Source organism: Nomascus leucogenys, chromosome 22a (assembly GCF_006542625.1).
Source record: "Nomascus leucogenys isolate Asia chromosome 22a, Asia_NLE_v1, whole genome shotgun sequence".
Classification (NCBI taxonomy): domain Eukaryota; kingdom Metazoa; phylum Chordata; class Mammalia; order Primates; family Hylobatidae; genus Nomascus; species Nomascus leucogenys.
The window spans coordinates 63,134,156-63,151,232 of NC_044402.1; the positions used below are offsets into that span (position 1 = coordinate 63,134,156).

The 17,077-nt window shown below is 43.6% G+C and overlaps 1 long non-coding RNA gene across 1 annotated transcript; it reads left to right on the top strand.

The window, feature by feature from the left end:
- Positions 1 to 1,129: 1,129 nt before the first annotated feature.
- LOC101177842 lies at positions 1,130 to 5,309 on the top strand. Its single transcript, XR_001113957.2, has 3 exons — positions 1,130 to 1,271; positions 4,656 to 4,755; positions 5,186 to 5,309. It is a non-coding gene; the product is annotated as an uncharacterized LOC101177842 (long non-coding RNA).
- The last annotated feature ends 11,768 nt before the right edge of the window (positions 5,310 to 17,077 follow it).

A 17,077-nucleotide genomic window follows, 5' to 3' on the forward strand; every position in this document is an offset into this window, starting at 1 on the left:
TCTCACTCCTTCCCTCCCTCTCTCCCTCCCTCCCTCCCTCTTCTTTCCTTTTTTTTTTTTCTTTTGTTTTTGAGACAGGGTCTCATTCTGTCACCCAGGCTGGAGTGCAGCAGTGCCATCACAGCTCACTGCAGCCTCAATCAAACTCCTGGGCTCAAGCGATCCTCCCACCTCAGCGTCCCCATCCCTGTGCCCAGCTAATTTTTGGTATTTTTTGTAGAGATGGGGTTTTGCTCAGGCTGGTCTTGAACTCCTGAGCTCAAGTGATCCGCCAGCCTTGGCCTCCCAAAGTGCTGGGATTTATAGACATGAACCCTCATGCCTGGCCTGGCTAGCTTCTTTCTAACAGAGAGAAGACATTATTTAGTCTTAGCCTTATATGTCTTGTCCAGTTTTATCAGGCATTTTAGCCATAAAATCCCAGATATGAAAGTGACCCTTTCTTTACACTCCTTTTACCTATACCTGGCATTGTTTATCTAATCTTTACCTACATGACCTCTGCCCTTCCAGACGGAAAAGATCCCTCCTGTTAAGGATAGCTGGTATTTGGCCACATATGTTTGTTTACTGTTCTGCCAGGCGACTTCCCGGTGACAGCTCTGCGACTGCGCTTCAAGATCACCCTGCTTCTACTCCCAGAGGCATACACCTAGTTCGCAGGGAAGTTCCATTTCATCACAGGCCTGGGAAGCAGAGAGAAGCTTGTTGCCATCCTTCCCCCCACACTTTACTACTGCATTGAACCAGTGTGCTGCATTGAAAGAGATAAGTAGAAATAGTTGAACCAAAAATTACATGATCCCATAGTTTGTGCTTAAAATAAACAAAGAAGCTGATCTTTCAGTGAACAAGTTTTTATTGAACACCAACTTAATTTCAGGAACATTTCAGGTACATTGTCAAAAATAAAGACTCTTAAGAATGTATTATTATGTACCCAATACTGGTTTCAGGCCTTTACATGTATTCTCATTTTATTCTCATAAAACTCTATGAAGTAGATATTATTATCAATATTCCTACTCTACAGATGAGGAAACTCAGGCCCGGAGAGTTCAAGCAACTTGCCCAAGTGGCACAGCTGGAGAGTGGGGAGCTGGGACTTGAGCCCAGGTAGTGTGTTCCCAGCACCTACAGCTAAACTCCATTCTGTGCTGCCCTTTGGCACACCCACTCCATGGCCTTCACACTCCATGTCCTACTCGGGAGGACATGTGATCTCAACAGCACTCACAAATGAAGGCTTTCCAGACAGGATATTGAAGATGGTAAGATCAGTCTCATGTATAAAGCATTTTTAAAAAGTAAAGCATATTATATACTAGTCATATGTACTAGGGTGAATGCATGTATGCTACATGCTAGTAGAATTAATAGCTGGAATATAAAAATACCCTATAGGCTGGGCACGGTGGGTCACACTTGTAATCCCAGCACTTTGGGAGGCCAAGGCGGGTGGATCACTTGAGGTCAGGAGTTCAAGACCAGCCTGGCCAACATGGTGAAACCCTGTCTCTACTAAAAATTTAAAATTTAGTCGGGTGGTAGTGGTACGTGCCTGTAATCCCAGCTACTTGGGAGGCTGAGGCAGGAGAATTGCTTGAGCCTGGGAGGTGGAGGTTGCAGTGTGCCGAAATCGTGCCACTGCACTCCTATCTGGGCAACAGAGTGAGACCCTGTCTCAAAAAATAAACAAAAACAAAACAACAACAAAAAACAAAACCCTACAGTGAGCCTTTATGTATTTTTTGAGTTCTTCTCCTATTTTTTTTTTTAAATTTGGCTCTTTCCTTCCACATACAAGTGCCTGTGGACACAGCATTGTCCTCGTGCTGTCGCCATTTACAACAGTAAAACAACAGCTACCATTTGGCTCTTTATTAACACTGTCTGTTTTAAACCTTATGGTAACTGAGGTTGGTATCATTGTCCCCATTTTACAGATGAGTAAACTAAGGCTTGTGCAATGTTAACTGAGCTGCAGAGAGGATATATCACAGCTAATAAATTAGAGGGGCAGCATTCAACCCCAGGTCTTCCTGAATGCAAAGATTTGTGCAAGTAAGCTCTGTGTTCTCCTCTGAGGTCACCGTGGTGGGCTCTAGGCACTTATGCTACCCCATTTGTGTCAGAATACAGCATGTGAACACACATGGCTATAGAATTTAAAACCCAAATATTTACTTATTACTATCTAAGTTCCAGAAACACACCATAAAAGATACAAATCTTAAAAGATAAATTGGAAGGACAGGTCAGAATTCTCCCTTAGTAAAAGGTAGCAATTATGAGAACTTAGCTCATTGCAGCCTCCATCTCCTGGACTTAAGTGATCTTCCTGCCTCAGCCTCCCAAGTTGCCAGCTAGGACTATAGGTGTGCACTACCACATTCAGCTAATTAAAACAAAAAAAATTTTTTTGGTAGAAACAGCATCTTGCTATGTTGACCAGGCTGATCTGGAACTCCTGGCCTCAAGCGATCCGCTGTCTTAGCCACCCCAAATGCCGGGATTTTAGGCATAAGCCACTGTGCCTGGTGTGACACGTACTATTATCCCCATTCTACAGATCAGGGAACTGAGAAATGATTGCTTAGTGAATAGACATCTTGGGCTGAATAGGTCAATAGAGACTTGATGATACATAATGTGCTAGGCATATTTGGTGGGATAGGTAAGAATTATGCCTTGGAACTAGCCATGCTATAACTTGCAATTCAATTGGATCATGCCATATATACATGTCTAATTTCTTTCCTTAGACTGTTAGCCCCTAATGAGCAGGAGCCCTGTCTTCTATGTCTCATGCTCTTCCCCTGGCTGGCTTAGGGTTGGCACAAACTCCATCCTCAAACTCTTTCTTGACTGTGTGTCTGTCAAAAGCATGTGAGTGGCTGTAGCTGTGAGTGCAAAGACACTGAACAGTGTGTGTTGAGCATTAAAATCTTGCTCACTTTTGACTCCAGGACTCCTCTTGTCTTCCTTCCTGGGAGCATAAGAGTATGGTGAAAAAACCAGAATTGTTTTCTCAAGGAAAGTTTCAGTAGGTAATTTCAGTCACAGTTGAATCTCTTCTGTTTCTCCAAGGACTGGGCATTGCCAGCCCTGCTGTAGCTGGTTGAAGGGGACCAAACCTCTCAGGAAGACGGACTTGGTTCCGTTTGACCAGCCAGAGCAGGGGGCATCTTTCTTCTGAGGTGACTGCAGCCTCTAGTGTGCAGGTACCTTGGTGTGTCTCAAGCATCAGTTGTCTAAGCCTGTAATGCAAAAAGAAGCAGCATTAGCGTCTATCGAATGCCAGGAGCTTGCCTAGTCCAGAATGTCCTGTCACATGATTTGTACATACATCTCATACAATTTGTACATACAAATCATACATAATTTGTATTTCGCGTTGCATGACTTCAATTTATTTTTTTCTTTAATCTTTATTCTTTTTTCAAATAGAAACATCATGAAGAACAAATATGATATAGAATTATAGAATATGGAAAATGACAGTATGCCATAATGCTTCCTCTTCCCATTTTCCAAAAGAAATGTAACATTTTGGCATATATTCTTTGAATGCTTAACATTTTAATTTCTTTAAATTATGTTTTTAATTCAAATATGATATAGTTATAAAAGAATATTTATAATATGTAAGTGATGGTACATAATGGTAAAACCAATACCCATGAACAACTATCTACTTTTTTTTGTTGTTACTTTTTTGAGATGGAGTCTCACTCTGTCACCCAGGCTGGAGTGCAGTGGTGCTGTCTCAGCTCACTGCAAACTCTGCCTCCTGTTTCAAGTGATTCTCCTGCCTCAGCCTCCTGAGTAGCTGGAATTACAGACACCTGCCACCACGCCCCGCTATTTTTGTATTTTTAGTAGAAATGGGGTTTTGCCATGTTGCCAGGCTGGTCTCAAACCCCTGACCTCAGGTGATCCACCCATCTCGGCCTCTCAAAGTGCTGGGATTTTAGCCATGAGCCATCGCGCCTGGCCCAATGATCTACCTTTTAAAAAGAACTAGTTTTTACTGTTTTATACTATTGCTTTCTTTGTACTGAATGCTTTTTCCAATTTATTTCCTTATGTTTCCCCCTAGAGGTAACAATCACACTGAGTTTATTTTTTCTTATGATTTTAATATTTTTCTTTATAGTTTTTACCATTTATGCATATATTTCTAAACAACATATATGCATATTTTAGTATATAATGACATCATATCATAGGTATTGTTTTGTGACTTGATATTTTCATTTAAAATGATATTTGCAAGATTCATCCATATTGATGTGGTAGCAGCAGTTTATTAATTTTCATTGCTTTACGGTTTTCTACTGTGTGAATATACTATAATTTATTTATTCTCCCAGACATAGACATTGAGGTTGTTTGGTTTAACAAGGGGGTAGCATTGACTAAACCATTTCTCAAAGGAGGTGGGGAAATCTTTGATTCTTGCCGATTTTAAAGGAGAACTCTGGATTTGTATGTTGGCCTTGTAAAAGAATGGCAACACTTACCAGCCCAAAACATCTGGAAGTAGGACACAGAAATTAGTGCTATAACCTGCCCTTTGGGTGATTCCGATGCAGCTCAAGTTTGAGAACCACTGAACTAACAGGAGTACCCACTGGTTTCTCTGTTTCTAGGGAGGTGTGAGCTGGGGGAGAGAGCTGACTAAGAAGAAGAAACTCCCCAGAAAGGTGGCCTGCCAGTCTTCACAGTGTATGGGAGCAGGTGGGAAAAGAGGTAGGCAGAAAGGATAGTTTGAACGATGCTAGAAAATTGTCCTTCTCCCTTGGGGCTAGGCATTCCAGCCCTTTTATTTTCTCTTCCTGATGAAGACAGGTAAAATTGAGTGGAATGCATGTGGCCTTGGAGTCACACTTATCTGGGTTCAAATCCTACCAATGCTTTCCTGGCTCTTTTGCTGCTAGGAAGTTACAGAACATCTTTTAACCTGATTTTCTACCTCTGTACAGCAGGAGAAGGTTGTATCTACTTTGCTTGCTTGTTGCAAGGCTTAATACCAAGCAAAGAAAAGTGCACTGCTTCCCTAGTGGGCACCATGGACAGTGTCAGGGGTGTGGGAAAGTCCTAGAGACAATCCTGACTGCTTTGGAGGCCAAGAATTTCACTCTCAACTCCAGCCTGTTCTTTACATGTTTCCCTTCCTCAGCTGCTAGTATTTGCATTTCATCACTGAAGTTGTTGAAACTGCTGATCAGGAAACACAGAACGAGTTTAACCAGCCAAGCCAACTTCTGCAAAATGGACTCGAGCTTGGGAGCTCTGTATGGAATAAATAAGGTATCCCAGACATCAAAGCACTCAATAAGGCACTGTAGAAATGGCAATGAGGTAAAAGCCCACAGTGATGGTGGTGGTGAGAAAGCAGGGCACCACAGAGCATGGCTTGGCTCTAGAGTGGTCTGTGCAGGGTTACGTTGAAGCTTCTGTCTTCGCTTGTCCTCTCCTCCTTGGCGTGCATCCTCCTGGCCCTGTAGTCCTGGCATCTTACCTTCTCCCTCCTCCTGCCAGTGACATAGCTGTCTTGAAGCTGCTGCCTGCCAGCTCTTCCTCTGGCTAACCTCTGCTCCTTCTCCAGCTCCTCCTGGGGAGCAAGGGAGCAGGCAGTTGTGGGGGCAGAGGGCAGCCCGATGGTCTGAAATCAGGACTGAAAAGCACGTGTCCAGCTTGCCAGCCAGAATAACAAACCTCTTTTTGTGCAGTTTCTTCAATTCTGGACACTTTCTCCCACCATCTCTCTCTTCTCTTCTTTACTCATGTCCTGCCCCACCCCCAGCAGGACAGCCACCCATACAACATACCCCAGTTTCTGAGCAGAGGACATGAAATTAATCTCCAGGGTAGGAAAAGGAAGTGTATCATTAGAACAGGTATGATTTAGGAAAGGGAAAACGTCATTGGGAAGAAGCACAACCTTGAGCTATCTGCGCGTTTTACAGACACGAAGACCAAAGTTTTTAGAATGAAGGACAGTAATTTTCGTTGGAAAATATAATGTGCCATAATATGCCGATGTCAGAGACTTCATTTATTCAAAGCACCACTATCAAAAAAACCAGGTTTCTCAGCCTTAGCATGTTGACATTTTGGGCTGGATATTTCTTTGCTGCGTGTTGGAGGGTAGGGGGTGGCTGTTCTGTGCATTGTAGGATGTTCAGCAGCATCCCTGGTCCCCAACCCTTAGATGCCAGGAACCCCCAAGTTGTGACAATCGAGAATGTCTCTAGACATTGCCAAATGCCCCTGGGGAATGACATCATCTCCACTTGAAGGACCACTCATCTAAAGTGAGAAGTCTCTGCGCTCAGTTCTGTAGCTGTCCCATCTCTAGTAATTTACCATGTTCTTCCAAGTTCCTTCCACCCCTCCCCCCCAAAAAGTACAGGTTTTATGCTCTTAAAGGCCATTAGATAACTGGTTTCTGGAAGAGGTGGGAGGCTTGTGTCGCAGGTGTTACTGAGCCCAGTTGGGGCAGAGGGGAGCCTTGGCCCAGTGCTCTGGGTGCTGTCACCTCCTTGGGCAGGGGGCCCTCATCGCCAGCTGCTCTGCACTCCTCTGCCATCTCCTGTGCAAACATGGTGCATCCTCCCTTCTTCCCTCCCTTTCCTCCTCTCCCATGTCCTTGTTCTGCTGCTGCTCAGTTTCATTTGACAGTCCTGTCTTGTGCATCTTGGCACAGTTCAGTCAAATCTTCTCTGGTTTTCTTTTGTGGTTTTGTTTAAGAACTCAAGGTGTAAATGTAGTGTGGTCCCAGCTGTAATCTTTCACACACACTCACCCTAAAAACAAGGAGTCAGAGCTGTGGGATGCAGGAGCCATCCTGGAACGGGGGTTTAAATGAGGGAAGGAGGCCCCTTCATCTTCCTCCCTTGTTCTGAAACTCATGATGGCATGAGCCTTGGGTGACTGCAGCCTCCCCTCCTGCTTGAGGCTTCCCTCTGTAGATTCAGCACTTTCTTGGTGTGGGTTCAAGCCCTTTGGAGTCAGAGCTGGGAACACAGGGGTTTAGGAAACAGAGGAGAAAGGAACTTGCCTGTTAGTTGAGTTAATCGCTATTTTAGCATCTCAAGGCTTTTCCTCAAACAGCCTTGCAGAGTCCATTTGTGACAGAGTTGTGGCACGAAGTGGAAAGGACAGCAGAGCAGAGTCAGGGGACTGTGACCCAGGATGAACTACTTATTATGGTTTCCTGAACCTCACTCACAGCACCTGCCTCAGTACAATGCAAGCCCTGAGAAACACATGCAATACACATGGCTCGAAAGAAATTATGATTTACTTTGGTTCATAGAAACCTCTCATTTCAGGAGCAATATGACCAGAGGAAGGAGCTAGGAGGGTGAGGGCTGATTCTGTGAAAAACCTTTGGGGGAAAGGCCTATTCCTTACCAGGCTGGCCGGAGGAGCCAGGTCTGGGAGGCTGGCCACAGCGGGGACTGTGGGACAGCAGTCAGTGTGCCTGAAACCTTGGGCTGAGCGAGGACACCTCAAGAAGGGGAGATAGGGGTGTTCAGGAGGAGCCCAGATGGGATTCAGAGGCTCTTGCTTCTTTGGTGAGGGAGACATTTGCTGGCACAAAGCCCTGATGAGGAAGAAGGTCACCGAGCCTGTGCTCCGGGTGGTACCCTGGGGCCAGCGAGGAGGCACTTGCCGAAACCACACACTTCCTTACATTCCATAGCAAAGTAATCCATATGGGGATATAAAGAAGCATGTGGCCTCGGGAAGCAGTGTCATCCAGAAGCAGCCTGCATCTCAGACGTGGGCCACTTGTAGCACCTTTCCTCCTTGCTCAGGCAGGAAATGCTCAGCGAGAAGGATCACTGGGATCTCAACTCGTCCTAAATCCCCCCCGACCAAATCATCCTGAAATAGATCTGTTGTGAGGAATGGCAGTGCTGCTTGGGACCAAATCCTTCCTACTGTTTGTTCACAGGTAAACAGCACCACGTTTCCCTGGCCTATTCTCGTGCAGCTACAGTCTGTCCAGTCCTTTGTTATTACTACTAATTAATTCACTGCTGCTGTTTTTGTGCATTTTGATGTGATTCTTTTTTAATGTTTGGGATCCAGTGAAGGGAAAATTAAAAAGAAGAGAGAATCCAACAGAGAAATTTTCCACATTCACGCAGAGAGCCACTCATGCTTAGAAACACACCGGCCCTCCTGTACTTCGTACTGTACGTCTATCTGTCTTGGGTGCTTGTTGATTGGCAGCAGCTGCCCATGCAGCATTCCAAGCACACATTGTTCATTGTGGGAAGGATCCTTCTGTCGGGCTTCTGCTCCCCCTAGCCCATCACCTGCCCCACAATCTGTGAGGCCTGAGCCTCAGAAGGATGAGGGACATTGGCAGCTGTTGAGCCACTCGTGGTCTGGACGGCCACCCTGGCTGGAGGGAGATGGGGTTTTGAACTTTGTGGTATCTGATTCTCTGCCAGAAAATGGGGAAACATATGCCAAAGAAAGAGTTGGCCCCCAAAAAAGGTTTGAGGCTCACAGCACTGGCTGGGGTGGTTAAAAACATTTAATCACAGTAATAAGAAATAAGAGGTAACTTTTTATAAGTATGCTTTCTATAACAGAATCATTACAGTGTTTTGCATATATGAGCTCCTTGAATCCTACCTACTCTATGAAATGTAGCGATTTTACCTGATTTTACAGGTGAGGAAAATGAGGATCATAGAAACGAATTAATTATCCTATTTGTAAATGGTAATTCTTTTAAAAAAACTAATCAGATTGGAGGCACAGTTTTGGATCAACCCATGAAGAGAGGCTTAGAAGGTAAAAAAAAATGTTGAGAAGGAAGAAAAGGAAACACTATGGGTTTTTGACTTGGTGTACCTTTATCCTTTCTGTAACTCTGCGCTTGGGGTGTTGGTGATGGAGGTGGCTTAGAAACCATACTGTTTCTTAGGAAAATAGGAAAATGTCTCCGGCATCCCAGTCAAAATCTTTCGGGCTGACCTTGGGAATCATCCAATGGCTCATCCAATTCCATCCAATGGCTACGTAAGCTTCTGCTCTGAAAACACTGTTTTCTCCCATAGTCAAGTATGAGCTTCATAGAAGTGAGAGTTTGGGGCTACCCTTCCTTCTCTAAGTTTGGGGGCAGTGGGCCACCAAAAACACACTATCAGGAGCTGATGGCAGGGAGGCAGCTTGGTCAAAGGAGGAAGGAGGTGTGGCTGTGCCTCTAAGAAAATAAAAGTGTCTCATTTCTTTCGTAGAACCAGGGAACTTAAGAGCTGAAAAAATGTCCATTTTAACTAGTTACATCTGTCAGATGGAGATCCTCCAAAGTGTTTGGCATTTGAGTTGTGAGGAGTGAGGGTTTGCACCGATGAGAGGAACCATCGAGTTTTATGTTCAAAGAACTAGAAAGAGCCAGCTTTAAGAGACTTGCTATTCATGAGCCAGGCTGAGCTTCATACATTTATGTAGGAATACAAAAGAAAAATTTTTCCAGGGAAAAGATTTGAGATAGCCAAGAGAGTGTAAACTATCCCATTAGACTGTCCCCAACATTTGGGTGTGAATTGTTTTGTCTTTGCCAAGCCCAACCTTGTAGGGTGAAAAGATTACTTAAAAGTTCACTGCAAAATCTGCAGGAGAAAAACAAATTGTTAATAACCAATTACTTGACAATTCATTGAGTCCAGGTAACTAAATTCTTATCACTTTAGAATGAATAGAGAATTTTGAAAGTCGAGAGAGTTTGAAATGGGAATATCTGTGATGAAAGCCTTGTTTAAACCTTCTTCCCATTTTCCTGGACATCTAGCTTAAGATACAAGAAAGAAAAGTCATGAAACAGGTTAGAAAATGGAGAGAAAGGTAGACTGGGAAAACAAACTACGACAAAACCAACATATTTCAGACAAGACAAAAATAGTAGGTAAAAAATCTGGGATGGAGAACATAAAGACACGTTTCTCTGTGCTTTGCACAGGGCAAAGGGCATCTATATGACAATTGGATGTGGGTTTTTTCCGGATTATTTATTTAGTTTCCTATCTACCCAAATCTTTTGACTTTAGTAGGCACTGTTAATGGAAAAAATTAGAAGATGTGGTGTGTCACTTGGCCAATTGTGTGCTGGGTGATATTGGCCAAATTACCAGCTTTCTGTCCTCATTCCTATACCAAATCCCATGCTGCTTATCTGTAAATAGCAGTTGTGTAACCCCAGCTGCCCACCAAAGAATGGGTTGAAGATTAATGAGATAACACATGTGAATATCTTGAGTTTCTTAGGAGAATGGGCCAATGGCAATATAAAATGTCACTCAACAGGTTATTGAAAACAAGATTTATTCCACACCCCAGCCCTGCCTCATGATCAGACAACTGTTCAAAACCCTTAAATTACTAACATGTCCTTTCCCTTGGCCTGAGAAGCAAGTACCATTTAAAAGCGTTCCAGACTTAAGTAACAGTAAAAAAAGTAGCCTCAAAAGCATAAACAGCAATCACGGTTCTTTTTCAGTTTCTTTGGCTGAGCAGGACAGTATTTGGACATAAATGACTCAACACGTTAAAGAGACAGAAGGATGCTTATTTCTCATTAATGGTCCTTAGAAAGCCTATTGGATTTGGGTAAAATCAAGGACAGGTTGAGACCGAGAGAAGTCTGAGTAAGACAAATGCAATGTTGTGATCTTCAAGGTTATCGGCTATGGAGGGATGCAGGGAGAAACAGCATAGCTTGGACATCTGTGACTCGAGCAAGCTACTTAACCTCTTTCAGCCTCAGCTTCCTCATCTGTAAAGTGAGACTAACAGTGCTTCCTCAACGGGAGAAATTAGATTTATGTAGTGTGCCATGAGCATAATATTTGAAGTCTAATAAAGAATCTCTATTACTATTATTAATATTATCTATTAATAATATACAATCAACATAATATTCATCTTATTAATAATTATATGTATTATATTATTAATTAATGTGTAATTGATATATTAATTAGTATTAATCTGGCAATGGAATCTACTTACTACATAGAAATCCTTATATTTGATCTACTTTAAAGGGTTTCATTAACATGACAATTGTTTTTATGTAAGGGGTTATTCAAAGATACTTGAGAAAGCATAAATATTATCAAAAATATTCCTTCTACAATTTTAGCAGATTTGTTAAAAAAAGGTATTAATCAGTATCATTTCTGACAAGAATCATTACAGGTTCCGAATGTCTGGGATGCCAATCTTATTTTTAGGAGTTTTATGAAAGGATATATGTGATGGGATGCTCAGACTGTCCCCTTACTGACCACAGGGGATTTTCCCTCTGATGATAGATCTGATCTTCGTTTGTCTGCCCTTTGCTGGATGAGGATAGAAAACCAGGATTCTCTGCAGAACAATCACCTATAGGTGCCTCTCTGAATTTCTGATATAGGCATCTTAGCTCTCTCTATTCCTTCTCTGCCCCGGTGAAGCTTGGAAGTTTTAAACAACTGATACTAGCTTGCTAAAATGTAATCAGAATTGCATGCTTTTATGGGAATTAGAGCTCTACTAGTGTCTGCAGAAGGCGTGGCCTGCACTGATGCACCCACTTCAAAGTCTGAGGACTTGTGACCTTAAACACTGGTATCTCTTCCTGGTGTTCTTGGTGGCTGTCCGTGAAACAGAAGTGATTCTGCTGCTCACTAAGTAAAAGCCAAATTATTTGGGGCTTACCATCATCTGGCTGAGGACGTTGGAAATAAAGTAGAGGTCCCTCCTTTTAAGGCAAGCATGGGGTAGTAAGTCGGGATAAGACCTTATTTTTTTCTGGGGCTCAGCCAGAAGGTCGTGCTATTTTTAGAGAACTGGCTAGTTCTGAATGTTGATTTGATCACAGGCAGCAGTCCCATTTAACTTCCCAGGGGCAGCCAAGAGCAATGCCAGCTCCAAGAGCCCACCTTCTCTTCCTGCTGGCATTCTGCCACCTTCCTCAGAAGAGGTAAGTATCAGTGGCATTTCACCATCACTGTTGTCCTTGTCCTGCTTCTCATCCAGGAGAATTGGAGCTGGAACTTCAGGGGAGGGTAGGGTAAGGGGAGGCGAGGGAGCCAACATTATACTAAGCCGTTTGTTTAGAGGATTCATGCTTACAACAATCCTGTGAAAGGCATTTGATGAAACTGTTGCAAGCAGGCTAAGTAATTTGGAGACAGAGTGGCTAAGAAACTTGCCAAAATCATTCAGCAAGTAAATGGCAGACTTATGACTTGATGTTACTCTCTAACCCAAAGCACGCATTTGTTCTAATATGCTGTATTTCCAAACCTTGCCTGATTCTTGGTGTCTCTGAGGCACTTATTAATATCCCCGCTCCCTGGTAGGGGAGCACTCCACTCCAGAGCCACGGGATCAGAATCTCCAAGGTAATAGCTGGTATCCACTTTTAAAGCAATCACTCCTAGGTGACTTCTATGCTCAGCAAATTTAGGAAATAACAGCTCTAGGACAGTTGCTTTCACACTTGAAGGAACATTAGAATCCCAAGTTTCTATGCAGATTCTTCTGACTTGATCTGACAGACACTGAGATAAGTGACCTGGGTCAGGGCCCAGGAACCTGCATTTTTGCACATAACCATCCTCCCCACCCCCACCATTTTATTCTGTTACAAGTGGCCGGAAGACTTTGAAAAACATTGATCTAAAAATAAACAAGAAAGAGGGATATGGATTCTATAGTAATAAAATCATTAATCCTGGAAAGGACCCACTTCACAGCAGTCCAAAGAAAATTACTTAGTTTGGATTAAAGGATGAATTTCTGCAAACATGGTGATAAATGGTTAGATCCAGAAACAGGGTGATCCCTCTGTACAATATGAGTAGCCAACATCTTAGTGACAGGAATGCTAGAGGTGACCAGTAATATCTAACCTTCCCAATATTCCCTAGGCTCAGTTTCCACCAGGAATATTCCTTTTCCTTTGCCCATCTTCACTAGTTAAAATTCCTTTCTTTAAGGCTTAGTTCAAAAACCACTTTCTTTCCAAAGTTCAAAAACCACTTTCCTCCCAAAGTTTTCTCTCAATTCCCTTCCTCTTCTTAGTTCCTATGTCTGTAATTGGGCATAAATCACATGTTATCTTGCAGTCTAATTCCTCGTGTACCTGTAATGCATCTACATCTCTTCTCCTAGAGGGCCAGCACTCTAACTGCTTCACGTTTGATTTCTCAGCCATCTGCCAAAGGCCTTTTGCACAGTAAGGGTCAAGTGGATAAAGCCACCACCACTACCATCACCCTTACAGAGCACAGTGTGCAGGTCCTGTTTTAAGCATTGTAACAAGTATATTAGAAATATTTCTGGCCGGGCGCGGTGGCTCACGCTTGTAATCCCAGCACTTTGGGAGGCCGAGGCGGGCGGATCACGAGGTCAGGAGATCGAGACCACAGTGAAACCCCGTCTCTACTAAAAATACAAAAACAAAAATTAGCCGGGCGTGGTGGCGGGGGCCTGTAGTCCCAGCTACTCAGAGAGGCTGAGGCAGGAGAATGGCGTGAACCCGGGAGGCGGAGCTTGCAGTGAGCCAAGATTGCGCCACTGCACTCCAGCCTGGGTGACAGAGCAAGACTCCGTCTCAAAAAAAAAAAAAAAAAAGAAATATTTCTATTTTACAGGTGGAGGGAACAGGGAATTGAGAGGTTTTTTTTTTTTGTGGACGGGTCTCTTTTACAAATTCTAGCTCTGTAGATGATCAGCATGTAAGGAGATCTGAATACTGAGGATTCTGGGAAGAGGTCCTTAAAAACTCTTAACCTTTTGATTAATTTAGTGCATCAGAATCACGTGAATGGCTTGCTGAAACACAGGTTGCTGGGTCTCACCCCCAGAGTTTCTGATTCAGGAAGCCGGGGTAGGAACTGAGAATGTTCATTTCTAGCACGTTCCCAGGTGATGCTGATGCTGCTGGTCTGGGGCCCACACTCTGAGAACCACTGCTCTAGGTCAATGTTTCTGACGCTCCATAGTTTGAGGGCAAAAAATTGGCCCTTACATTCTGAGCTTCCCAAAAGCAAAGAGATGAGGGAGAGGAATAGAAACCACACAGAAGTTAGGAAGGTGTGAGCCCTTTCCAAGGGCGTGGTTGTAGGTGCTTTCACTGATGAGGGTGCGGACAGGCAGTCAGCACTCAAAAGAGAGGGAAACATTTAGTGCTTTTGGCTTGAGCAGTTGCTTGCCACCAGGAATGATTTCATTGGTTTCCAAATTTTACCAATAAGTTTTCTTATGTGTATAAAATGAGATGAGTATTTTTCTTGAGAAGATAGCCCAGCAGAGAGTCCACTGACTCACTTGACTTTATATCACATTTGCAGAGGGATCATAAAGATAATATAATACAATGTAATAATACAGAATAATGATGAAGCTTTTTATTACAGCTCCCAAAGCTCTTACTTTTAAAAAAAAAATTTGTACCTGCACCTTTTAAATTGAGTGAGGATTAAGAATTGCTCAAGGTCCAGGGACCAAGTCAGGAGCGTGGGGTTCTTGTCCTAGTTTTCCAAATAAATACGTTGCTCAGGGACTTAATTTCTTAGTGGAATAGTTAAATTGTCTTAGTGGGGACATCTATGGGGTCATCCAAAAACCCATCCTCGTGCAGCAATTGACTATTTGAGATAAATTACATATTAAAAATAAATTCCTTTGAGTTGCTTGAGAGCAAAATTCAATAGATATTCAAAATACTTTGCCAAGGCATTCAAAGGGCAAGCCACAAGTCCAAGGTCACATGCTGTCATGTTCTCATCCATCTCTCCTAACACCGGTAGCTCTTCTTTAGGTGACTGACCAGCCCCTTTGGGGATTGAAATCCCCTCATTGTCCCTCTGTCTTCCAGGCCCACCCTCCTCCCCCTCTGCCTTTGCTTCAAGCTCCAGCACCCAGAAGCAAGTCCACTGTCAGTACTGGCGGACAAGTCATTCCCATGCACTCGGCCTGGGGGTTGGGGGCTTTTCTCTTATTCATTTTCCCCATGCCTGGCTCTGCCTGTCGGATCTGGACTCCAGCTGTCCTCCCCCGCCTGTCTGAGATGCAGAACTTGGAGCTTCACCTGCTTCTACGGACGCTGCCTTGCTGGCTTCAGATGACAGAAGCAGATCGCCTGCAGGGCTTCCCAAAAATTCACAAAGAAAGAAAGACAGATGGGCAAGGCAGGAACGGCCAGAGGACGATTAGAGGAGAAAGCAGCGCGCGGGGAAAGCTCAGCACATACCTGGGGAAAAGTTGCAGGCGGGTCCCTCCTCCTCGCTGGGCTTTCTTCCCCAGCAGGCTTCAGCCCCCACTGAGGTGTTTAGGATGTGGGTAGTTATTTACTTATTTATTTATTTTCCAGAGCTGGCAGTGTTGGCTCGCATTTCTATGCCTTCCTGTCAGAATTCTCTCAAGGAAACGGCAGCTGGTGAGCTCAGAAATGTCAGTCAGAATCTTGGCCTAGTTTGGGGCCTTGAAGATTCTTACAGAAAGTTAAAAAGGTTTCTGGGCCAGTGTCTCCTTTGGGTTTTCCCTCTTTTGCTTCTCACCTTTTCTATCTTCTATTTTTTCTTTTTTTTTGCATTTTACCCCAGTAGCTAGCTACTTAAATTGCCTGCTTCTGTCTTTCCGATGGTCCCCTCTTGGGTACAGCTGTGGCTCTTCTTTTGGCTCAGCCTAACAGCCTGGTGATTTTCTAAGCATTCAGATTGGTACTTAGACACTCATTGCTTATTTCGTCTTCTTACTTATTCCCTTTTCCCCTTTCCTCCCTCTCCTTTCACTCTTATCTTTGTAATTGCTATCCTTCTAATCACACACAGAGAAATCATCTTCGTCTGTCCTTTATGTGCATTTCCCATCCTCACTGAATAGGCTGTCATTCCCCAATTTGTGCCCTGTCCACCCATTTCTCCTTCATTCTTTAGTTCTGTCACTTGTTCTTGCTTTACCTTGGACTTGGGTCCTGTCCAGATGTGACCTAGCTACAGATCTGATCTCTCCTCTCCTCTCCTCTCCTCTCCTCTCCTCTCCTCTCCTCTCCTCTCCTCTCCTCCCCTCTCCTCTCTGTTCCTTGGGCAGTTTCACTCCCTGCCTCCTCTTATCTCTGCTCTCCGAAGGGGAGCCTCCTCTTTTTGTACTCTCCAGTCCTCTGCCCACCCCCAGCATACTCTCCCACCTGTCTGTGTCTTTTAAGGGACTTGGTCCTGTCCATGCCTTCTGTCCACCTCAATCACCCCAGTGACGGGCCTCTGAAAGCTGTTAAATTACACCTCTTCAGCTGTCCCATTGCAAGGAGAAATGATCTCTGCTAAATCCTTTTTCAGATAGGCAAATCTATATTAAAGCCTCTGTTGATGGAATATACTGAAATGATGCATGTGTTATTTTAAAAAGTAAGAACGTTAATTTTTTCAAATGAATGAATCCCTATCTCTTGATACTGGGTTTCTTTTAGGTTGTATCAGTATGTATGACCTCAGTTACAGCTCTTTAAGCTTGTTAATAAGTTATTTGGGCCATTTTTCAAGTGGGATGTAGTTACAGTGGAGTTATGGGAAACATGGGTGGTGTGGGGCTTGACTAGATGCTCGATAACATGGTCTAGTGACTGCTTGTCAAGTCACAGTGCATCATATTAAGCACTAGAAATAAGTTGTTTATGTTCCCTGCTCTTGAGAGACTTACAGGCTCTTTTGGGGATGGGACTTGAATCTGGGGGAAATACACGCACAGACATATACACATATATAAAATATAATAATTACAGACTGATACAATGGCAAATAAGCACTATTGGTATTCAGAAGCAGAGATTAACAAGTGGTGGGCCAGGTAGTAAAGGCTTCATGGAGGAGACAGATTTCAGCTAGGTCCTGAATGATAGGGGAGCTTATATACATGGAGAGGGAGGGAAGGGCTTTCTCAGATGTGGGAAGAGCTTGAGCAAAGACATAGAGGCAGTCATGTGCAAAGTGTGTTCAGGAAATACTGATTAACCTGTGTCTGGATCCAATGCTTTGTGAAGGGGTCAGCCTGGGGA